This window comes from Heterocephalus glaber, unplaced genomic scaffold, assembly GCF_053883595.1.
Source record: "Heterocephalus glaber isolate CG9 unplaced genomic scaffold, H.glaber_assembly_v1.0 deba00001429, whole genome shotgun sequence".
NCBI lineage: Eukaryota > Metazoa > Chordata > Mammalia > Rodentia > Bathyergidae > Heterocephalus > Heterocephalus glaber.
This window is the reverse complement of record NW_028258294.1, coordinates 28,147,345-28,172,997: the sequence shown is the minus strand read 5'-3', so window position 1 is coordinate 28,172,997 and position 25,653 is coordinate 28,147,345. Positions and strand designations below refer to the sequence as shown.

The 25,653-nt window shown below is 41.4% G+C and overlaps 1 protein-coding gene across 2 annotated transcripts in view; it reads right to left on the bottom strand.

Moving 5' to 3' along the window:
• LOC110344323 (high mobility group nucleosome-binding domain-containing protein 3-like) overlaps positions 1–25,653 on the bottom strand; it is a 638,706-nt gene that overhangs the window by 567,968 nt on the left and 45,085 nt on the right. For both annotated transcript variants that reach the window (XM_087212223.1, XM_087212224.1), the window contains one exon: positions 8,101–8,198. The gene's annotated coding sequence lies outside the window, so the exon portion shown is untranslated. The remainder of the gene's footprint in view (positions 1–8,100; positions 8,199–25,653) is intronic.

The window sequence follows — 25,653 nt, the reverse complement described above, 5'->3', positions numbered from 1 at the left end:
TGTGTAAATACTGAATCATTTCTCTAGTGTGAGAAACTGAAAGTGTAAATAAGAACTAAAAGGTATAATAGATAATGTGATATAGGAAAAAAAGGGGCAAAGGGGAAGAGGAAGTTGGAGGGGTAGGGGAAAAGAAAGAAGGGAATGGAATTAATATGAGAAAATGGAAACAAAGTCTTTGTAAATAGGGAGGGATGGAGGGGTTGAAGGGAGGGCAGGGAATGGGGAAAAAATAAGAACCAAGATACATCATGTAAAGTAACAAGTTCCCAATGAGCAATGTAAATGTATTGTATACCTAAAATGTACCAATAAAAGAATTTAAAGAAGAAAAAAAAGAAATGCAGAATTGTAGAATGCATTGTAAACCTACTGAACCAAAATCTGCATGTCTACCAGATCCTCAGGTGATACTTAAATCCATTAAAGTTTGAAAAAAAAAAAAGAAAAGAAAAAAAAAGAATAACCCTAAAGGGAAGCAATCTTCAAATGATGTTTAGGCCTCATGGCTCACCAGTATTTTCCAATCCTTCTGGTAAAGATTTCTAAAACCTACCCAGGCATGGTGACACACACCTGTAATCCCAGGACTTGGGAGACTGAGGCAGAAAGACTAGAAGTTTAAGTCCAGCATGTGCTACATAGTGAGTTCACAGCCAATCTAGACTACATAAGAAGACCCTGTCTCAAACACACACACAGACACACACACACACACACAAACACACAATTCCTAAAACCTGATATAATAGGACAGCGGAATTCCTGGGGTGCCCTCTATTCCTAAGGGCAGGTACATCTGATGTCAGTGTCATTTATGACAATCCACAAATGCCAATGATGGTCTTGCTCAATAGCATCACTGATGTCACTGAGAAAGACAAGACACAAAAATTCAGACCATAGGAAAGTTGTCCATGATAATGCACACCAAGCACTTTGGCCTGAAATCAGTACATTTAGCAAGTGTTTTTCATCTACCATTTAATTTAGTACAACACCTATGTGGGCACTATTTTTCCAGTTTAACATATGAGGACACTAAGGTTCAGAACAACTGTTCTTCAGAATTACACAGCCAATAAACAGATGGAAGAGAGGAATCCCCAGGCCAGGAATTTCTTGCTCAAAATTTCATTGCACTCTAAGACATCATTTTCCTAAAACAAGAAAAAGAAGCTAAGAGAATAATTTTATGATTTAATAAAGTATTAGCAAGAGGCTGCCTCTTTTAAAAAATAATGACAATAAAGCAATGCACAGAACTAAACATACTGTTGTTGTAAGAGCTCCTGAAATACAAATTTGATGTGAGGCTTCTACAGGGCCAATGAGCTTTCTCTCCAACAAAAACAAAGATTTTAAAACATTCCCAGGCTGCTTGATTGGTAAGTACCAAGGGCCTTCAAGCCAGCTATGGCTATGCTGCACACTCCCAGCACCCTGGAAGGCTGAAGCAGGAAGAGCACAAATTCAACTCCTGCCTAGGCGACTTAGTGAGATAGTGTCTCCAAAAAGGGCTGAGGATATAGCTCAGAGTGAAGGCCCTGGGTTGAATCCCCAGAACGGGGGGGGGGGGGGGGGGTGTTCCTCTGTGTCCTGAGCACTTGGGGCTAACCCCTCCCTTGCCAAGAAGACCACGTTAAGTCACGGAGCCACCCTAAGGAATACAGGTTCCAACGTACCGCTCCTTCCGAGGCCCTTGAGTAGAGGTCAATACTTCGGACAAAAGAACGCATCTCTAGTGGTGGGATTTTAGGCATCAACAAAGGAGTTTTAATCCCAATCCTCCCTCCCCAAAATTTTTCGCATCACATCTTTCTGGGACACTTGTTCCTCATCTGTGTACCAAAGACCCTGGCTCATCTTGGCATTACCCCACTCAGTCACATTACCCCACAAATCACGAGTACTGTCCAGACCAAACCAAGGCGTGCAATGGCCCCTGCTCCCAGGCCAGCCAACCCCGGAGTAGCATAACAGCTGGCTACCTCCAGCACCCCAAGCTCTTCCCCGCGCCTCCTTCCCTCTGATCCGCGTTGCCTTCCCAGCGCCCGCCGGGGAGGCCGCGCCCACCCTCCCGGGGCGCCGAGCTGCTAGCGGGGCGCTGCTGCCACCTGCAGGCCACTCTTCTCCGCGCCGCATTCAGTCGCCCCGCCCCAAAAGCCCTAGTCGGAGAGAGCGGTTCTCCGCGCGGCGCGGGCGGGGGAGGCCCCTGTCCGCTGGGACTCTCGGAGCAGAGGCTTCCTACAGAAAGAAGAGTCATCCTTCTAAGGCACTCACGCCGCACACTCAGGTTGGATATGGTGATGAGTGTGTTCCGCACCCACCTCCCTTGGGGTTCTGGGGGCTCGTGCCTGCGCCCCTTCCTCGCCTGGGGATCCTGGGTGCCTGGGCCCAGGATAAACACCGCATACCAACCAGGATCCCCAAGTCTGGACGGCTCTGTCCAAACCTTGCCATCCTGGTGACCCGAAGGAATACGGCGCAGAACAGAGCTCTCAAACCGTGATTCAAATGTCAGACCCCCTGAACTGGAATCCGCAGGGAGCAGAGACCAGGAAAAGGCGCTAAATTCCCCCAGGTGATCTTTAATGATCAGGCAGATTAGGAACGCAGCCCTGAGTGTCAAAAAGACAAATAATAATAGGCTCCGTGCTCAGAAAGAGGAAGATTTCACGCCAAACTCATTAGCACTCAACCCAGGGCTTCGACTTCCTTTACTGTCCCTAGTGTCCCAGTCATTGCTGTATGCCACAAGAAATGCCTGCGTGTTCTGTTATTGCCTGCTTAGGCCCACTGTAAGATATATTTATGCCCTAACTACTGAGTAGTCACTATAGAAAATGATACATGTAAATGTGCGGAAATGATGTTTTTATATCCTTCTTAACCACAACCAATTATTAGTGGGATGTGTGTGCCTATTGGACACAGCACAATTTCTCAAACCTTGGAATTATATTAAATACTGCTACCCTTGTTTCCTTTTCCGTATTGATTTTCCCATGATTCTTGCTTTCTTGTCAATGCAATCCCTAAAAGCCCAGCTTCACAAAGATGGGTCACCAACAAGCATGTAGGGCAGTGTAATGTCGTTATAGCAAACCCTCCTGAACTAATTAGCAGTTTGTATGGAGTCTGACAGCTGTCAAGTGCAGGCCTTAACGCTTTAACATTCCCATGGATCCGGGCAGATCCCTGCAGGACCCAAATACCTCCTCAGGGTGTGCGGAGAGCATGGCCCCACCCCTGCTCACCATCTCGCTCATCCCACTCTCCCCAGTGTTCCTTGCTCCTGCTGCAAGGACATGCTTTCTTCCCTTAAGTCCAGCAAGCCCTCTCCCACCTCAGCACACTCTGCCCTTGTGCTTTCTCTGCCTGAAAGACACTTCCCGAGGTTTTTCGGCCTAACTTAACAACCCTCAGATCTGGGTTCATCTACGACCACACTCCCTGAAGCCTTCTCAGGCATGCCCCTAAACCAATCTGTTATCACGATCAGAAATGAGCCTGTTCATGTATTAATTTATTTTCTAGCTCCTCACCAGAATGTGGGCTTCATGAGAGCTGAGACGACTCCCCAAAATCCACAAAAATGCTCAGCAATAAGCAATCAATAGCTATAGCCAGGCGTGGTGGCACACACCTGTAGTCCCAGCACTGGGGAGGCTGAGGCAGGAGAATCGCCTCAAGTTTGAGGCCAACCTAAACTATAAAGTGAGATCCTGTCTCAAAAAGAGAAAAAGCAATTGATAAGTTGTTCAATAAATGAATGCAGCCACTACACCAGCTCAGATATAAAAACCATGAAGAATGTGCTTTTTTATTATTATTAAATTCTTTTATTGGTACATTGTAGGTATACAACACAATTACATTTCTCATTGGGAATTGTACCTTTACATAATGCATCTTGGTTCTTATTTTTTTGCCATTCCTAGCCCTCCCTTCACACCCTCCACCCTTCCCTATTTACAAAGACTTTATTTCCATTTTTTCCATTTCTCATCATTTTTCCTTTCCCTTCTTTTCTTTCCCCTTCCCCTCTCACTAACCCTACCCCTTTGGACCTTTTCTTCTTATTTTGCATTATCGATTATTCATTCTAATCATTGGTACATTTTAGCTATACAATATAATGACATTCATCATTGGAAATTTGCACCTTTACATAGTCTCTCTTGGTTCTTATTTTTCACCCTTGCCCAACCCTCCCTTCAACCCCTCCATTCCTCCCTATTTACAAAGATTTTGTTCCTATTTTTCCATTTTCTCATATTAATCCCATTCCCTTCTATCCTTTCCCCTAGCCCTCCCACTTCCTCATGAAGAATGTGCTTTACATATGTCATCCAGTAATCTTCACCACAGCCTATTAAAAATAGGTGTTACTGATCCTGTCTAACAGACAAGGAAATCAATATTCAGAGAAGCCAAGCCTTCAAGGCTGCATAGCAGAGTTGGGAGAATTAAGATTCAGATTCAGGTCTACCTGACTCCAAAGGCTACTTTTCATAAAGCAAATTAACATCCTGTTGTATGCCCTAAAAAAAAAATAATATCTTTTAAGAATTTTTTAAACCATGTTCACTTTTCCATATTTCCTTTTATCTTCCTAGAAAAGCTGAGTCCAGAGGCAAAATCAGAAAATAGAGCCCTTAAAGAAACTGGCCCAGGTTGGCATTCACCCACTAAGGTACCAGGCCCCACCTCCAGCAAACACCAGCAAAGGATCCCCTGGGGAGGCCTGGCCTTGCTGAGTCCTCTGTTCCTTGCTGGTTCTAGGAAGACTGTCACAGCCATATCTTCTGACCTGGCCTTATTCCCCTGTAAAATTAATGACACGTGTAACTGTTGTGGCTGCCTCTAACTGCCACACTCCTGTTGCTCATCCTGACAGATATGGGTTAGTACACACACAACTTGGATCGAGGATGTGGTGGGCACCCACTATGTGCACTGTACATATTCTAGACAGTGGAACAGGAATTACCAGCCATCCCCAGAGAGTTTGGGGCTGCCATGGTCTCCTGGGAGAAACTGCAAAGGGGATACATGAGCCAGAGGTTGGGTGGCTGGACACAGAGCTTGAGATCATACAAAAGAGAAGAGATTACATTTTAGTCTGTAACATCAAGGGGCAGGGACATGTACTTTGTCATTATTTCTCCCTCTTCAACTGGTTTGGTTTTACCAGATTCCTGTTCAAATGGGTGGTTCAGGCAAGAAAACAATTCACCTTTCCCCTCCTCACCACTACACTGAACTTTGTCTGACCTAGCTAACTCTACTTGTTCTTTGACTGTGTTGGCTCCTCCACCAGGAAGCCTGCCATGGCCTGGGGCTGAGCCTGGTTCCTCTCCTGTTATCAAAATTTCCCAGGTAGAATCAAACCCTGGTACTCTCCATGCTGCATTATAACTCTGTGAGTCTGTCTTCCTGCCCAGGCTGTGAGCTAAGAGTTATTTATTGCTGTATCTCCAGCCCTTAGCTCCAAGCATGACACATTAACTACAGAGTTGAATAAATATTGGGATTGAATGAATTACTGAATTATCAGACCAGATGATCTGACAGGTATTTAGAAGATATGATCTCTATAGTTGCAGTCTCTGTGCTGTTCGCACGCAAGATCCTGGGCCTTAGAGGTCATCTAGCCCAGCACACTGGAGCCTGCCTCCCACAGTCCCTGTACTAAGGGTAGCCTGGAAGAACCGCAAAGGTCAAGAGAATGGCATTCTAGGAAAGACTGGGCCAGAGGCCACTGTGATTTCTGAAGCCTCTGGGCCTGTATCACTGACTATTTAGAACAAACTGCTCCTGACTCAACTTCATTATCATCTACCCCAGGATGGAGCACTGTCTTCCCCTAGTCACTGTGATGGCTTCTTCTTGGGCTGGTGAAATCACCTCCATGTACAGCAGTAACCTCAGCCTTCTACACAGCAAAAATAGCTTGCCAGAAAAACAGCCAGAAAAGCAATTAACATGAGACTAGGTAGCAAGAAAGACGCAACATGTGAGAACAAAGAATATGGCCTTATTTCGCCTTCCAGAAACCCTCACAATGGGGGACCTGGGCATCAGGCTTTAGTCATCAGGCTCTGCCCTGCTGTTTTATTTCAGAAACACACAGCAGCCCCTTTAAGCACAGGCAGCGAGCAGAGCCAGTGTGGGAGTCTGAAGAGACCACCTAGAGCCAGGGATGAGAGAAAGGACACAGCTCAGAATGGCAGACAGACCTCACTGCCACCTGCAGAGAGATGGAGAGGCGAGAGAGAACAGACATCGAAGGAACACAAGGTACCTAAGCGTCTACTGACAGGTGAGAGCAGAGAATGCTGAAGGGGGTGGGGTGGGCACAGGAGGAAGAGACAGAGACCAGCACAGAGAGGCAGAAGTTGAGGCCTTAATGAATTTTCTGAAAGAATGAGTTTTCATAATCAACAAACGTCATAGGGGCCAGTATAAGGGGTCCCTTGAGAGAGGGGATTCTGAAAGATAAACAGAATGTTCTAGATCTCATCACCAGTGACTACAAAGCCAGACCACATTTACTTTCAACTCCTAATCTAATGGTCACCTAAGTCTTAGGTCCTAACCCCCAATAACTCAGCTGCTACCTTGTCCTGCAGTCATCTCTAAGAGGTGTCATGGCTGCCTCAAGGGATTCAGAATAGCCCCTGAAGGAGAAGTCCTTCCACTCTGATCTCTCCATCACAGGCCACTACAATGGCACCCAGGAACCCACTGCTCTGTAAGGCAAGCCACCCACAACCACTGGCCCCTAAGGAAGGCCCTACTACCATCCCTACTTTTTAGTCCTTACTATTGGGTCCACACAGCACACCTGAAACCAGACTGCTGCTTTAACCATGAAATTCCTGGAGGATCACAGGTGACAAAAGGGACCTGTGTAGGTCCCAATGCAACCTAAGGCCTCAGTCTTCCTCTGACCTCACCCCCCACCCTCTTAGAAACAACCAGGTACCTCCATCCTCTGGAGTCTAGGGCCCATGTAAGGCCTGTCTCTGAAACCAATATATTTCCAGAATATCCCATCCAGCCCCATTTCCTTCCTCAGGACACTACTCCCACCCACCGTATAGTCCATGTGGGATTGAGCAAGACCATCCCCAATATCATGAAACTGTACACTTTCCAAAGTCTGCTAATTCTACCCTTAACCTTGTGGGTGAAAAAAATCAAACCTCAGCTCAGACCAGCTAAAAAGCTCAGCTCAGTCCAGGATCTTTTTAGTTCCATTTATCAGGTTAAGATTTTGAGGCCCAATCCCAAGATTCCCCTCCACATGGAGATAGCAATGTATTCTCATCTCAGAATTACCTAGTGAAAGTTCCAGCATCATAAGACACTGCATGGTATGGCTCTGCCCACCATCCTCTCTAGCCACCTGCTGCTACCTTGCCACAATCACCCTTCCCTCATCCCAGCACCTCCAATCCTTGCACAAGCTATTCCTTCTATCTAGAATACCTTCTCTGTAACACCAACACCCCACAACTCAATGCAGACATTGCTGTCTCTGGAGAATGTTCCCTGGCCTGAAATCTCTGGCCAAGTCACGTTCATCTGACACATAAGAGGTGCTCAAAATGCCTCTTCATTGGAAGAGTGATTGAAAGAGCCCATGAAGAAGATGGGACCCTTAGAAAAAATGCTCCAGGGAGGGCTTTTGAGGGTCACAGTAAAGGGCTACAGTGGAGACAATGAGTCACCAAAGTCTACCTTCTCTCTCTTGTGTAGGAACAGAACTGTAGCTGGGCAGTATCTGTCCAGAGAGAGACTGAATTTCCCAACATCTCTTGCTTTCATGGAACTAAGTTCTTGCCATTCAAAAAATGAGCAAAAGTTTTCACCGCCTACCTCGAAAGCACAAAGTCTTGAGTTCGATCCCCAGTACCAAAGAAAAAAAATGAGCAAAAGTGAGATATGTTCCTTAAAATTCTTCCATATGCCCCTGTGTATTCTTCCAGGAACCTAGAAGTGCCTGCACCCCAGCTGTAGGCAGCACTTCTAATGCCCTAGGAGTTGATGCTGGGTTCCTGAGAGGCTTTGTGGTTTCAATGTACTCACCTCTCACAAGAGATGTTAACAGGAAGAGGAATCCTTTCAATGTTCTTTAAGCCATCATATTCATGGGTGCTTTTCTTACAATGCACTTGCCTTGTACCCTAAGGAGCAATGAGAGCAGGCAATTTCTTGGCAGAAGTCACATCTTGTTTCAACTCACAGCAGTAATAATACCCTCTAAGGATCAACTTAATATAATGTGATGGTTCTGAGCACTCCCAGGGAATAATAAAGTACCCCAAGGGCCTCCCCAAATTGCCTATGCTAAGAGACAAGTATGGCCTCTTCCAACAGCTTACCTTGTTTCCCCTTCTTTTGCCTATCTTTCTCCCTGCCCCTTCAAGACATAAAAGGAGGATTCAATAGGAGCAGCCTGCCACCAGCAGCAACACTAATCAGCTGGGGAATCTTGAACAAGACACTTAACCTCTCAAAGCACCTTTCCCCTCCTTTTTCATCATGAGGAGGTGGGCTAGGTCACCGGTTCTTAACCCTAGCTGTACATCAGAATTGCCCAGGAACCTTCTAAAATTTGAGAGGCTGAGTCCTAGGCCAGACCAATGCAAATCAAATTTCTGTGGGTAGAGAAGCTCTAACTTGGTAACTAAATCTAGTTTCAGATTGACTTCATCATGCCATAGTGTGGTGACCATAATCCAGTCAAATGTAGCCTTTGCTGGATTTTGTGTCTTATTTAAACCTAACACCCAGGACAATAACAAGTATCATCCCTAATAGATACATGCTTTTCCCTCAAAGAGGTTGTTGTCTTACTGAACACAATTCCAAGTTTCTTGCACTTGATTTCGGAATGCATGAATCTCCACAGGTGGTAAAAACAAACTAAATTGCTTTTCACTCTTACTGCATCTCCAAGAGATTCATATGGCAAAAAGAACACAGGCTCTGGAATCATTCAGCGTAGGTTTGAAGCTCAGCCCTGTCAATTCTTCACTGAATTGCTAGGGAAAGTGGCATGTCAGTTCCCCTCTGACCAATGTGGCCACTTTTTGTATAGGAAATGACATCCCCTGACTACTATGCAGCCAGAAAAAGCATCCCTGGCCAGACCTCTGAGCCCAATTTTCTTAGATATAAATTTTGAGTAACAATAATTACAACACAGATTTGATGCAAAACTATGAACAATGTATGTAAAACAGAATAGCACCTAGAAAGTGTTTAGTAAGCGTTCACTTTCTCCCATTCTCCCCTAAAGTTTTCTATATCCTCAACCATATGCATTTGTGTCCCTTGTATGGGAGGGACACATACCCAGTAGCCATGTGAGATCCTCCCAGGACACCAAGAGATGCAAGGCAGACTGAGATGGACACATTCCTCAACATGGCCCAGCAAGGCAGCCACCCACAGCTGCAAAAGTGTTACACTACACAACTCATGAGGGTTCCTTTCCCTTCATGGTCATCATAGGCTTGTCTGCTTCCTACAACAATCTCCTAGAAGATGTCAATGGAGTATCTAGAGGAAGTGGTGGGTTTTTTTTTTCAAACAAATCTGGTCTATCAACCAGCACCAGGATGCCTTCCTCATTCCCTATCACCTGTGCCCCAATGGGGCACTGTCCCACATAAAGCTCCCCACAGACTAAGCCCTAAGGATGTCCCCTCTCAGCAATATCCAAGCCATTCTTTGTGCTCCTCCTCAACACTGACCACACAATGAAAATGGAAAACACAGCCAAGTCACATGGAAGATGCCGAATCACCCCAATGCAGACAGGCAGGTCTGCCCACGTCCTAGCGAGGTCCCAAGGGGCACGGAACACACCAAATCACCCCACTGCAGACAGGCAGCCACCTGGTTCCACCCTACAAAGATGCAGAGGACACCAAACCACCAGACCAAGGTACTGAGTCCCACTGCTCCCGGCCCAGAGGCAGGGGCTTCCAAGCCGCCCTCCCACTGCTGCTGGTCCAGAGGAAGGGGCTTCCTGGTCACCATCCCTCCCGCTGCTCCCAGCCCAGAGGAAAGGGCTTTTGGGCCACCTTCTGTCCCGCTGCTCCTGGCCCAGAGGAAGGGGCTTCCAGGCCACCATCCCTCCCACTGCTCCCAGCCCAGAGGTAGGGGCTTCTGAGCCATCATCCCACTGCTCCTGGTCCAGAGGAAGGGGCTTCCCAGCCACCATCCCTCCCGCTGCTCCCAGCCCACAGGAAAGGGCTTTTGGGTCACCATCCCTACCACTGCTCCCAGACCCTGTCCCACCTCTCCCAGCTCAGAGGAGGTGAGCCGAGTGGGTGCCAACAGCACCCCACCACCACACCAGTTGACATGAGAAAACATGTAAATAAGTCTCAAAACCAGACTTCCAGATCACCTACAGCAACCCCAAAGGGAAATGAGATGGAACACTCTGATACTCAACCACCTGAACCCACTGAACTGGCAACAAAAGGGGATCTGGAAAAAATGAAATCAGAAATAATTTCTCAGATAACAGGAGAAATTGTGCCCCTAGTGCAAGACATGATTAATAAATCTAGAGAGGAGCTCAGGAACATGATGGAATCCCAACATAAGAAACAAATGGAATCCATAAAACAGATGCAAATAGATTTCCAGGACATGAAAAACTCAATTGAAAGTCTACACAGCAGAATGAGCCAATGTGAGGACAGAATTTCAGATATACAAGATAAGATTGCAATTAGTGACCAGGAAAAGAAAAATTGCTTCAAAATGCTAAGAGAACATGAGAAATCAATCCAGCAGCTGCTAGATGATGCAAAGAAGAATAACATAAGACTGATTGGGCTCAATGAAGAAAGAGGAGGGAGTGGAGATGAAATAAAAAATCTCTTCACAGAAATAATGGCAGAAAACTTCCCAAGCAGGGGAAAAGAGCCTGACATACAGATAAGTGAGCCATATAGGACTCCAGCTAGCCTTGATCAAAAAAAATCTACACATAGGCATATAATTGTTTGGATTCCAGAAATCCAACAGAAGAACAAAATTCTACACGCATTGAGAGAAAAGAAACAAATCACATACAAAGGAAAGCCCATCAGAATCACAGCAGACTTCTCAACACAAACCATCAAGGCAAGAAGACCTTGGAGTGACATATTACAAGCCCTAAAAGAAAACAGCCTCCAACCCAGATTGATGTACCCTGCAAAACTATCTCTCAAAATGGATGGAGAAATAAGATACCTTCATGACAAAGAGCACCTTAGGAACTTCGTGAATACCAAACCAGCACTCCAAAGAATTTTACACAATATCCTAGGAACAGACATTGAGGATCACAACCCCAGGAAGCAAAGCAGAATGAACCCTTCTGGCATGACAAGAAATTAAATGTAAAGGGGGAGAACCCAACAAAAAGAAAAACTCATGGCAATGACAAGTCAATACGTTTCAGTTATAACCATCAACGTTAATGGTCTCAATTCACCAATCAAAAGAAATAGACTGGCAGAATGGGTCAGGAAGAAAAATCCAGCAATATGTGCATACAAGAAACACACTTGATTCAAAAGGAAACTCATAGACTGAAAGTTAAAGGGTGGAAAACAATACTCCATATGACAGGAACCTGAAAAAAAGCAGGAGTAGCTATCCTCTTTGCAGATCAAGTAGATTTCAAACCAACACTGATTAAGAGAGATGAAGAAGGACACTACATCCTTGTAAAGGGAAGAATCCAAGAGGAAGAGATGACAATCATAAATATCTATGCACCAAACACTAGTGCACCCAACTATATAAAACAAATACTAACGGACATGAAAAGTCATATATGCACTAATACAATTGTAGTGGGGGACCTCAACACCCCACTGGCACAAATTGATAGATCAACTAGACTAAAAATAAGTAATGAAATACTAGAACTCAATCGAACTCTTGAACAAATGAACTTAACAGATGTTTACAGAGTCTTCCACCCCACAAAATCAGAATACACATTCTCAGCTGCACATGGATCATTCTCAAAAATAGACCACATGCTCACACATAGAACATGCTTAAGTAAGTGCAAAGGAATTGAAGTTACCCCCTGTACATTATCAGACCATAGTGCGATGAAAGTGGAGATCCATAGCAAAAGAAACTCAAAAAATTTCATAAACACGTGGAAATTGAACAACACACTTCTGAATAACCAATGGGTCACAGAGGAAATTAAAGAAGAAATCAGACAGTTCCTTCAATTAAATGACAATGTCAGTACAACATACTGGAATCTATGGGACACAATGAAAGCAGTCTTACGAGGGAAATTCATAGCAGTGAATATGCATATTAGGAAAACAGAACGAACCCAAGTAAACAACCTTATGCTGAACCTCAAGCTTCTAGAAAAAGAAGAGCAGAACAATCCCAAAGCTCATACAAGGGAGGAAATTAGAAAGATCAGAGCAGAAATCAATGCAATGGAGACTAAGAGAATGATACAAAAAATCAATGAAGCCAAGAGTTGGTTCTTCAAAAGAATCAACAAAATTGACAAACCTTTAGCCAACCTTGTCAGAAAAAGGAAAGAAAAGGCCCAAATCCATGCAATTAGGAATGAAAAGGGTGAAATGACAACAGACCCAGCAGAAATCCACAGGATCATCAATACCTACTTTCAGAACCTATATGCCACAAAGATGGAAAACACAGAAGAAATGGACAGATTCCTAGATACATATGAATTACCAAAGTTGAAGGAAGAAGACCTAAAAATTCTGAACAACCCAATATCAACCAATAAAATTAAAAATGTAATTAAAAACTTATCAACTAAGAAAAGCCCAGGCCCTGATGGATTCACTGCTGAAATCTACAAGACATTTAGAGAGGAACTGCTGCCACTACTGTATAAACTCTTCAATGAAATTGAAAGGGAAGCAATACTCCCAAATTCATTCCTGGAAGCAAGCATCACCTTGATCCCCAAAGCAGAGAAAGACCAAACTGAAAAAGAAAACTATAGGCCAATGTCACTAATGAACATAGATGCAAAAATCCTTAATAAGATACTGGCAAATAGAATGCAGAAGATCATCAAGAAGATCATACACCCTGATCAAGTAGGATTCATCCCAGGGATGCAGGGATGGTTCAATACATGAATATCAATCGATATAATACACTATATCAATAGAGCCAAGGACAAAAACCATATGATTATCTGCATAGATGCAGAAAAAGCATTTGACAAAATCCAACATGCATTTATGATAAAAACCCTACAAAAAATTGGAATAGATGGTCTCTACCTCAAACTGATAGAAGCCATCTATGAAAAACCAACAGCCAATATCATACTAAATGGTCACAAACTGAAATCCTTCACACTAAAATCAGGAACAAGACAAGGATGCCCACTATCACCACTCTTGTTCAATATAGTTCTGGAAACATTAGCCACAGCAATTAGACAAGAGAAAGAATTAAAAGGAATAAAGATAGGTAATGAAGAAGTCAAATTGTCATTATTTGCAGATGACATGGTACTCTATATAGAAGATCTCAAGAACTCCACCACAAGTCTTCTAGACTTAATAACCAAATTCAGTCAAGTAGCTGGTTACAAGGTCAACACACAAAATCAAGAGCTTTCCTCTACACCAATGACAGACTCACTGAGAGAGAAATAGGGCAAATAATTCCTTTCACAATAGAATCCAAAAAACTGAAATACCTAGGAATCATCCTAATGAAAGAAATCAAAGACCTCTTCTCTGGAAACTATGGCACTCTGAAAAGAGAGATTGAAGATGATATTAGAAAATGGACAGACATCCCCTGCTCCTGGGTAGGAAGGATTAATAGAATGAAAATGGCCATACTTCCAAAACTGCTATATAGATTTAATGCAATTCCAATTGAGATCCCAGCAGCATACTTCATAGACCTCGAGAAAACAATCCAAAAATTCATTTGGAACAAGAAGAGACCCAGAATAGCAAAAGCAATTCTAGGTAACAGAGACATGGCAGGGGGTATCACAATCCCCAACCTGCAACTATACTACAAAGCTACTGTGATATAAACAGCATGGTACTAGCAAAGAAGCAGACCTGAGGACCAGTGGAACAGATTAGAAGATGCAGAAACAACACCAGACACACTCAGCCATCTCATCTTCGACAAAGGAGCCAAACACCCTCACTGGAGGAAAGATAGCCTCTTTAAGAAATGGTGCTGGAAAAATTGGGCTTCAACTTGTCAAAGATTAAAACTAGACCTGTATCTCTCACCATGCACTAAACTAAAATCAAAATGGATTAAAGATCTAAATATTAAAATAGAAACTCTGAACCAGTTGGAACAGAGGTTAGGTAGAACCCTTGAAGACATTGGTATAGGAAAAGATTTTTATGAACAAAACCTCAGTTGCTTTTGAACTAGCACAAACAATCAACAAGTAGGATCTCTTCTTATTAAAAGGCTTCTGCACAGCAAGAGAAACCACCAGCAGTGTAAAGAGACAACCCACAATGTGGGAAAAAATCTTCACCTGCTGTTCCTCAGACAAAGGTCTACTATCTCAAATCTATAAAGAACTTAAAAAGATCAGACCTCCCAAATTTAAAGACCCAATCCAAAAGTGGGCATCTGAAATGAACAGACATTTCTCAGATAAAGAAGTAGAAATAGCAAATAAATACATGAAAAAATGTTCAACTTCACTGGTCATTCGAGAGATGCAAATGAAAACAACGCTGAGATTCCATTTCACTCCAGAAAGTATGGCTGCTATCATGAAATCAACCAATAACAAATGCTGGTGGGGCTGTGGGGAAAGAGGAACCCTGCTCCACTGCTGGTGGGAGTGTAGACTGATGCAACCACTGTGGAAATCAGTATGGAGATACCTCAAAGAACTAGGACTGGAAGTCCCATTTGACCCCACTATTCCACTGCTGGGGATCTTCCCCAAAGAATTAAAAGAATCATACCACAGTGATATATGTGTGCCCATATTCATAGCAGCACAGTTTGTAATAGCTAAAACTTGGAAACAGCCCAAATGCCCATCAACTGGAGACTGGATAAAGAAAATGTGGTTTTTTTATAAAATGGAGTACTACTCAGCCATAAAAAATGAGAAATTAGAGACATTTATAGCTAAGTGGATGCACATTGAGGCGATACTCTTAAATGAAATAAATAGGACACACATGAATAAATTCCAAATAGTTTCTCTGGTGTGAGAAACTGAAAGTGTAAATAAAGACTAAATGTATAATAGGTAATGTGAAATAGGAAGAAAAGGGGCAAAGGGGAAGGAAGTGGGAGGGCTAGGGGAAAGGATAGAAGGGAATGGGATTAATATGAGAAAATGGAAAAATAGGAACAAAATCTTTGTAAATAGGGAGGACTGGAGGGGTTGAAGGGAGGGTTGGGCAAGGGTGAAAAATAAGAACCAAGAGAGACTATGTAAAGGTGCAAATTTCCAATGATGAATGTCATTATATTGTATACCTAAAATGTACCAATGATTAGAATGAATAATCGATAATGTAAAATAGGAAGAAAAGGTCCAAAGGGGTAGGGGTAGTGGGAGGGGCAGGGGAAAGGAAAGAAGGGAAAGGAAAAATGATGAGAAATGGAAAAAATGGAAATAAAGCCTTTGTAAATAGGGAAGGGTGGAGGGTGTGAAGGGAGGGCTAGGAATGGGGAAAAAATAAGAACCAAGATGCATTATATAAAGGTACAATTCCCAATGAGAAATGTAATTGTGTTGTATACCTAAAATGTACCAATAAAAGAATTTAATTAAAAAAAAAAAAAGAAAATGGAAAACACAGCAGGACAAACTGAGAAGATGGACCCCACCATGAGAGGTCCTGAAGCTTCTACTCTGTGGGTGCTCCCAGCCCCCTCCACTGCAAAATTGTCATCCAGCTCCCAGACAAGGCTCCAAGTCACAGCTGCTCTACATGAACTTCCTGACAGAGTAGCCTTATGGCATGCCACACCCATACCCCCTCCTAAAGAAAAATGCCTGCCCTCAGCCTCTGCCAGAGGCATCACCAGGCAACTCTTTATCATACCCTCCCAAGCTACTACAACAGGAAGCAGACGCCTTAACAGCCAACTTATGGCTGGCCACAGGCTTGTTGTGGATCAGCACCAAAGAGGAAGGGGCAAACTATCAATGAGATTTCTATGAAATGCCAAGAAAATAAGTCAGTTGGTAGTGAGAGCCAAAACTGAAATGCTTTTGAGGTGCAGAGCATGAAGAAAGGTTGGAAGGATCACCGCGGGCTGGGAGTAAACCAACATTATAAAATAAGCAGACTCAATGAGGCAGAGAACAAAAGCAAAAGCAGGATACAAAGCAAAGGAGCTGTCAGCCACAGCGGACTAGGAAACCTGCCAAGCAAAGCCAGGTCACCATACTGAGGGAGAAATAGAGCTGTGATCCAGGGCTCCTGCTGTGGTGACCTTAGATCCAAAATGCAGGCTCTGGGGACAGTCTCCCTCCCTCATTGCTCCACTGACCTTTCAACTCCCTCCCCAACTTCACTTGAGTGGTTGTGAGGGAGACTGTTTACTGCAACCAAATGGACTCAATCCAAGCAAGGAGAGATGGGCAGATAAAATCACAAAAGGAGGAAACAGATAAGGAAGCCATCTGAAAGGAAAATGACCCTTCTAGAGTTTCTGGGAAATACTGTATACCAATTAACATACATAAAACTACAGCATTTGTGAGTTTTGGCTTAGGAAAACTATGAGAAACATGTAAATAAAAACAGCACTCTCTAGCTCTCTCTCGCGCGCGCGCGCGCGCGCGCTCTCTCTCTCTCTCACATCAGTTACACTGAAGAACTGTTCATTTTAGTTAGAGGGCCAGGCTGAAGTTTTGCAATTACACAATTCTTTCAGCCAAATCACAATAGACCTCCTTGAGCTGGGAAGAAATCTTGGTGGAGGTAAAGGTTAGTGGGGAGAAAGGCATCTTGAAATACACTCTAGTAGCCACTAGAGGGAGATACTTCCTCGTGAAACATTTCACAGCCAATTCAACAACAATGAAACTGGAAAGGGCGGGGCCATTCCCCTCACAAAAATAAATGTCTCCTTCGGCATGGATACCAGTATAATTCCTTACCAGGTCATTTTGTAATAATAAATATTCCTGATCAAATATGACACGAAGGGGAAGCAGCATTTTAAAACATGATTTACTGCCTCATCCTAATCTGAGCTATTAAATAAAAGGAATTTATAAACAATTTCTAGGCCATAAAATACCCATGAAGAAAATGGGAGCAGAGTGATGAGACCTCCAAATCAAAAGTTGCCTGCCTTGGATTATTTATTCTAACAGATTGAGCTGGTGTAGTGTGTTCTTAGTTATCAAAAATACTCTTGTAGCTTCGGGATTTTGAATTGATGAATATTCATGATGTGTAGAAAAGCATGGCACACACTGTGCAAACTCAGTCACACAAAATGGCATGTTGAATATGTACACATAGGACCTAGAAGAACACATCCAACTAAGCTGCTTATGATTGCAAATGACTTTGTTCTTTGCTTCTTGTGTTTTTGTTTCCTGTAATGCACATACTAACTTTAAAAAAAATAAAAACTATTTTAAAAGCTAATTTTAAAACTAAAAAAAAAAGTTGCCTCCCTTAACATTCAGAATGTTTGGAATCTTCAAAGTACTGACACATGTAATCTCAAGAGGTCTCAAAATTTCACTGTAATTTTTTTTTTAATTTTGCACTTGCACTTCAACATTTATTTATCCTTTATATTGTAGATAAAAATCTAGAAGGCACCTTCTCCCAGACTCCTTGTGACACAACAAGGCCAAGTGATCCCGAACTCAAAGAAGTGAATCTGTGAACCAAAATTAATCTTTCTTCCTTATATATTGATTGTCTCAGGTATTTTTTCACAATGATAGCAAGCTGACCAACACATCACAATTATAGGAGACCTCTCAGGAGAAGTTTGGAAACGGAAGTAACTTTAAGATGCCCAGTGTGGCTAAGATTCCATTCAGGTAAAGAAAAAAAAAAGAACTTTGGGGCTGGGGATTTAGCTCAGTGGTTCCGCCGCCTGCCTCACAAGCAGAAGGACCCAAGTTTGATTGTCCATACCCCCCCCAAAAAAGTAACTTTGAATTTTGGGCCCTGTAAAATTATTCTTTAAATGAAAAGAAGAAAAACATATTCTTGGAGAACATAAATAGAAAAACTTTGTTACCAGTACAGCTTCTTGCAAGGAATGTTAAAAAGGTCTTTAGACAGAAGAAAAATAACTTAGGTTTGAAACTCAGATCTCCATAAAGAAAGAATATCAAAAATTAATAAGTAATGGTAAAATAAAAGTATTTTTCTTATCATTAATCTCATGGGTGAGTCTTATAATCATAGCACTATATATGATTAAATATTCTTACACATAAGTAAATAAATGAAGCTGAGCCAGTTCCAGCATCCAGAAGGAAGCTGCCCCACCACCATCCCACGCTCCTAGGGCAGAGAAGCGGACCGCGCAGACGCCAGAAGCACACACACCACACACACACACACACACACACACCGTGGAAATAAGAAGACACATAAACAAGCCTAAAACAGACTTCTGGATCACCTACAGCAACCCCAAAGGGAAACGAGATGGAACAATCTCATACTCAACCACCTGGACTCTCTGAACTGGCAACAAAAGAGGATCTGAGAAAAATGAAATCAGAAATAATTTCTCAGATAACAGCAAAGATTGTGCTCATGGTGCAAGACATGATTAATAAATGTAGAGAGGACACAGATTTAAAAAAATAGAGAACCTAAGGAACATGATGGAATCCCAACATAGGAAACAAATGGAATCCATAAAACAGAAGCAAACAGATTTCCAGGAGATTAAAAACTCCATCGAAAGTCTGCACAGCAGAATGAAACAATGTAAGGATAGAATTTCAGATATACAAGATAAGATTGCAATTAGTGACCAAGAAAAGAAAAATTGCTTTAAAATTGTAAGGGAACATGAGAAATCAATCCAGCAGCTGCTAGACAATGCAAACAAGAATAACATAAGATTGATTGGAGTCAATGAAGAAAGAGGAGAGAGTGCAGATGATATAAAAAAAACTGTTCACAGAAGTGATGGCAGAAAACTTCCCAAGCATGGGAAAAGAACTTGACATACAGATAAGTGAGGCATATAGGACTCCAAATAGCCTTGATCAAAAAAATCTACACATAGGCATATAATAGTTAGGATTTCAGAAATCCAACAGAAGAACAAATGTCTACAAGCAGTGAGAGAAAAGAAACAAATCACATACAAAGGAAAGCCCATCAGAATCACAGCAGACTTCTCAATGCAAACCCTCAAGGCAAGAAGAGCTTGGAGTGACATATATCAAGCCCTAAAGGAAAACAGCCTCCAACCCAGATTGACGTACCCTGCAAAACTATCTTTCAAAATTGATGGAGAAATAAGATACTTTCATGAGAAAGAGCACCTCAGGAACTTCATGAATACCAAACCAGCACTCCAAAAAATTTTAGACAATACCCTAGGAAAAGACAATGAGTATCACAAGCCCAGGAAACCCAGCAGAATGAATCCATCGGGAGTGACAAGTTAAACGCAAAGGGGGAGAATCCAACAAAAAGAAAAAGTCATGACAAGGCTTTTTAAACTTTTAACTTCATCTCCCTAATGAGTGTATAATTCAATCTTATTATTGTACTGATTAGTATTTTTCTGATTCTAGAGTTGTACACCTTTCCTTGTGCTATACTGGCTATTTATCATCTTCTTATGTCTACTTTTTAATTGGGTTGTCTATTAATGAGCTCTAAGAATTCTTCATATATTCTGGTCATAGGTTATATGCATTGTAAATATGGTCTGTTTAAGGACTACTTTTCATTTTAATGATGTCATTTAAAATTCTAAATTTTGATGGAATCTCATTTATCAATTTTTTTATTTTATACATCATGTTTTTTGTATCCTAGGTAGTTCTTGCCTACCCTAAATTCCTAAATATTTTCCCTTATAATTTCTTCTTAAAGTTTTATACTTTTAGGCTTTCATGTTTAGGTTCATAGATCCCTCCAAGCTATTTTCACTTATGGAAATAAAGAGTTGAGGTTAATTTTTATATGCAGATACCAGGTGTTCTAGTGCCATTTGCTGAAAACACTATCTCTTCCTTGGCTCTTGAATTGAGTTTATATTCTATAAAATGTTCATGTTAAATAATCTTTCAAAACTCAGTGGACCATATATGCGTGGTTCTATTTCTAGATTCTCTGTTTTAGTCCAATGATCTATAGGTCTTCCCTTACACCAACACTGCCTTGATTACTGTAGCTTTAGAAGAAGTCTTAAAATTAGGTACTAAACGTCTTCCAACACTGTTTTATGTTTGTTGTTTTTTGTTTTTTAACTTTTCTAGCTCCTTTGTACTCCTACATAACTTTTAAATTTCAATATCCAATTCTTCCTTTATAGCAAGTATACATAGACCTGAATTTTTATATATACCTTGTGTTTTCTAATCCTGATAAATTCAAATACAAGTTCTAGGGGCTCCTAGAGATTTCTTAGTATTTTCTCTGTAGATGACCACTTCATCTACATATAAAGATTTTGCTTCTACCTTGCCAATCCTATCCTAATTGTGTCATTTTATTGCCAGACTCTTTTGGTGGGGCCTAGATTTCAAAGTTTCACAGACCAATAAAGAGTAAGCATACCTGCCCTTGTTCCCCACCTTAAGGAGAAAGCATTGTATCTTCTCCATTCATATAAGGCATTCTCGCTGGAAGTATGGAATACATGTCTTTAATCTGTTGAGAAGGTTCTGTTCTACTTCTAGTCTCCTGATAGCTGTTACCATGAACAGCTGTAGAATTTAGTCCAATACTTTTTCTCCAACTAGTGGCAGCATCATATGGCTTTTTCCTTTCCTCTGTTAAAATGATGACTTATGGGGGTGGATCTTCCAATGCTGAACCAACACTGCCATCCCTATAATAAAACCACTTTCTACATACGGCCAGATCTGACTTCTAACAGTTTCTTTTGTTAAACAAATTTCTATGTTCATACTTTTTTCTTCTATTATCTTTATCCAGTTTTAGGATTAGCACAATGTTGAGTTCCTTAAAATGAGGGGAGAAGTGTTCCTTCTTTTTTCTGCTTTAATTGTTTGATATAATTTATCAATTAAAATGTATATGAGCCTGCTGTTGTCATATAGATAGTTTTTCAAGCTAGGAATATACTTTCTTTAATAGGTGCTATTCAAATTTTATATTTCCTCCAGAGTTAGTTTCATTAATTTGTCTTCCAAGGTACTTCTTAGAAGTTGTCAAATTTATTTCAAAACAGATTTTTGTAATATGCATTCTATATCCTTTTAAATTCTGTAAAATCTGTGGTAATGTTTCCTAGATATTGATATAGTAATTTTAAAATGTATGATTGATATTGTGTAATAGGAAGAAAGGTCTAAAGGAGCAGGGGAAGTGGGAGGGGTAGGGGAAAGGAAAAAAGGGAAAAGAAAAAATATAAGAAAAGGAAAAAAATGGAAACAAGGTCTTTGCAAATAGGGAAAGGTGGAGGGGGTGAAGGGAGGGCAGGCGAATGGGGAAAAAAATAAGAACCAAGATACTCATGTAATGGTACAAGATCCCAATGATGAATGTAACTGTATTTTATATGTAAAATGTACCAATAAACTTAATGGGAAAAAAATAAGTAAATAAATGACAAGAAGGGAGGCATTAGCTTATAAGGCAAGCATACAACCTACAAAATGGTATAAGGCTATTTGAAAGAAGGTTTGCATGCTACACATTTATATTTACAAATTTGTATTTCCAAACTTTAGGGAAACCACTAAAAAAGTTTTTTTAATGTAATTAATATGCATAGAAAGGAAAGAAAATAGAATCAAATATTCAAAACCAAAAAAGAGACAAAAGTGGAAGACAAAAACAGGAATACAGAGAATGTCCACCCAGATTCCATCCATAAGTGTGCATAGACCCAGGAGAAGCCCATGTGGACCAGAGCACAGGTGCCTGCAGATCCCAGTCAGGGCCCCACCCAGACCCCAGCACCTTGGGTCCACAGGCCCCAGCCAAAGCCCCTCCTAGAAAAGAGCTGCACAGGCCCACAAGCAACAGCCAGAGGCCCACCTAGATAACATCAGTAAGAAGGCACAGATCCTAGCAAGAAGCCCACATAGACCAGAGCTGCACACGGATGCACAGGTCCCATCCAGGGCCCTGCTCAGACACCAGCAACTTGGGCCCACAGGCCTCAACCAAAGGCCCACCTGGAAAAGAGCTATGCAGATGGGCAAGCAACAGCCAGAGGCCCACCCAGATACCATTGGTAAGTGCACGCAGATCCCAGCCAGAACCCTGCTCAGACACCAGTGACTTGGCTGCACAGCCCCCAGCCAAAGGCCTTCACAGACAACAGCTACACAGAGGGGTAGTCCCCAGCCAGAAGCATGCCCAGACAACAGGGCAGTGCAGGGATCCAGACAGCAACCATTCTGAACCTAGGAATTGCATAGAGCAGAGAAAAGCCCTCTTGGTGACTTGCTGAGAATTGAAGATCACTGGGTGAGTAAAAATTTGTCTCAACAAAGACAGCAGGCTGCATCTGCTGAAATGAGAAGACGTGTAAACAAGTCTCAAAACCAGACTCCCAGATCACCTAAGGCAACCCAAAAGGGCAACAAGATGGAACAATCTGATACTCAACCACCTGGACTCCCTGAACTGACAACAAAAGAGGATCTGGAAAAAATGAAATCAGAAATACTTTCTCAGATAACAACAAAAACTGTGCAAATAGTGTAAGACATAATTAATAAATCTAGAGCTGACACAGATAAAAAAAAATAGAGGAGCTGAGGAACATGATGGAATACCAGTATAGGAAGCAAATAGAATCCATAAAACAGACACAAACAGATATCCAGGAAATTAAAAACTCCATTGAAAGTTTATGCAGCAGAATGAGCCAATGTGAGGATAGAATTTCAGATATAGAAGACAGGATTGCAATTAGTGACCAGGAAAGGAAAAATTTCTTTAAAATAGTAAGGGACCCCGAGACATCAATCCAATAGCTGCTACACAATGCAAAGAAGAGTAACATAAGACTGATCAGAGTCCATGAAGAAACAAGAGAGAGTGCAAATGACATTTTAAAAAACTGTTCACAGAGGTAATGACAAAAAACTTCCCAAGCAAGGGGAAAGAACTTGACATACAGATAAGTGAGGCATACAGGACTCCAACTAGCCTTGAGAAGAAAAAAAAAAACTCTACACCTAGACATACAATAGTTAAGATTCCAGAAACCTAACTGAAGAACAAAATTCTACAAGCAGTTAAACAAAGAAACAAATCACATACAAAGGAAAGCCCATCAGAATCGGAATAGACTATTCAACACAAATCCTCAAGGCACAAAGACCCTGGAGTAAAGTATTTCAAGCCCTAAAGGAAAACAACCTCCAACCCAGACTGATGTACCCTGCAAAACTATCTTTCAAAATTGATGGAAAAATAAGATACTTGCATGACAAAGAGCACCTTAGGAACTTCATGAATACCAAACTAGCACTCCAAAAAATTTTCAACAATATCCTAGGAAAAGACAATGAGGATTACAACCCTCCCAGCAGAATGAATCAATCAGGCACAACAAGAAATTAAATTCAAAGGGGGAGAATCCAAGAAAAGAAAAAGTCATGACAAGGATAAGTCAATACGTATCAGTTATAACCATCAATGATAATAGTCTCAATTCATAAATCAAAAGAAATAGACTGGCAGCATGGGTCAAGAAGCACAATCCAACAATATGCTGCATACAAGAAACACACTTAAGTCAAAAAGAAACTCATAGACTGAAAGTTAAAGGATAGAAAACAATACTCCATACAACAGGAACCCAAAAAAAAGCAGGAGTAGCTATACACTTTGCAGATAAAATGGATTTCAAACCAACACTAATTAAGAGAGACAAAGAAGGACACTACATCCTTGTAAAGGGAACAATCCAACAGGAAGAGATGACAATCATAAACATATATGCACAAAATACTAGTGTACCCAACTATATAAAATAAATACTAATGGACATGGAAAATCAAATAAGCACTAATACAATAGTAGTGGGGGACCTCACTACCCCACTGTCACAAATAGATCAACTAGACTAAAAATAAGTAATGAAATACTAGAACTCAATAAAACTCTTGAACAAATAAATTTAACAGATGTTTACAGAGTGTTCACCCCACAGATAAAGAATAAAAATTCTTTTCAGCTGCACATGGGTTGTTCTCCAAAACAGACCACATACTGGCTCATAGAATATGTTTAAGTAAGTGCAAAGGAATTGAAGTTATCCCCTGTATATTATCAGACCACAGTGCGATGAAATTGGAGATCAATAGCAAAAGAAACCACAAGAATTTCATAAACACATGAAAATTGAACAACACACTTCTGAATAACCAATGGGTCACAGAGGAAATTAAAGAATCAGACAGTTCCTTCAATTAAATGACAATGCCAATACAACATGTTGGAATCTATGGGACACAATGAAAGCAGTCCTACGAGGGAAATTCATAGCAGTGAACACTCATGTTAGGAAAACAGAGCAAGCTCAAATAAACAACGTGATGCTTACCCTCAAGCTTCTAGAAAAAGAAGAGCATGACAAACCCAAGCTCATATGAGGGAGGAAATAATACAGATAAGAGCAGAAATCAATGCAATGGAGACTAAGAAAATAATACAAAAATCAATGAATCAAAGAGTTGGTTCTTTGAAAGAATCAACAAAATTGACAAATCCTTAACCAACCTTATCAAGAAAAGGAAAGAAAAGGCCCAAATCCATGCAATTAGGAATGAAAAGGGTGCAATTACAACAGACCCAGCAGAAATCCAGATGATCATCAATACCTACTTCCGGAACCTATACGCCAATAAGATGGACAACACAGAAGAAATTGACAGATTCCTAGATACATATGAATTACCAAAGTTGAATGAAGAAGACCTGAATATTCTAAACAATCCAAGATCAATCAATGAAATTGAAAATGTAATTAGAAACTTAACAATGAAGAAAAGCCCAGGTCCTTATGGCTTCACTGCTGAATTCTACAAGACATTTAGAGAAGAACTATTGCCACCACTGTTTAAAATCTTCAATGAAATTGAAAAGGAAGCAGTACTCCCTAATTCATTCCTGGAAGCAAACATCACCTTGATCCCCAAAGCAGATAAAGACCCAACTGAAAAAGAGAACTATAGGCCAATCTCACTAATGAACATAGATGCAAAACTCCTCAATAAGGTACTGGCAAATAGAATGCAGAAGATCATCAAGAAGATCATACACCCTGACCAAGTGGGAGTCATCCCAGGGACGGTTCAACATATGCAAATCAATAAATGTAATACACTGTATTAACAGAGCCAAGGACAAAAAACCATATGATCATCTCAATAGATGCAGAAAAAGTGTTCAACAAAATCCAACACACATTCATGATATA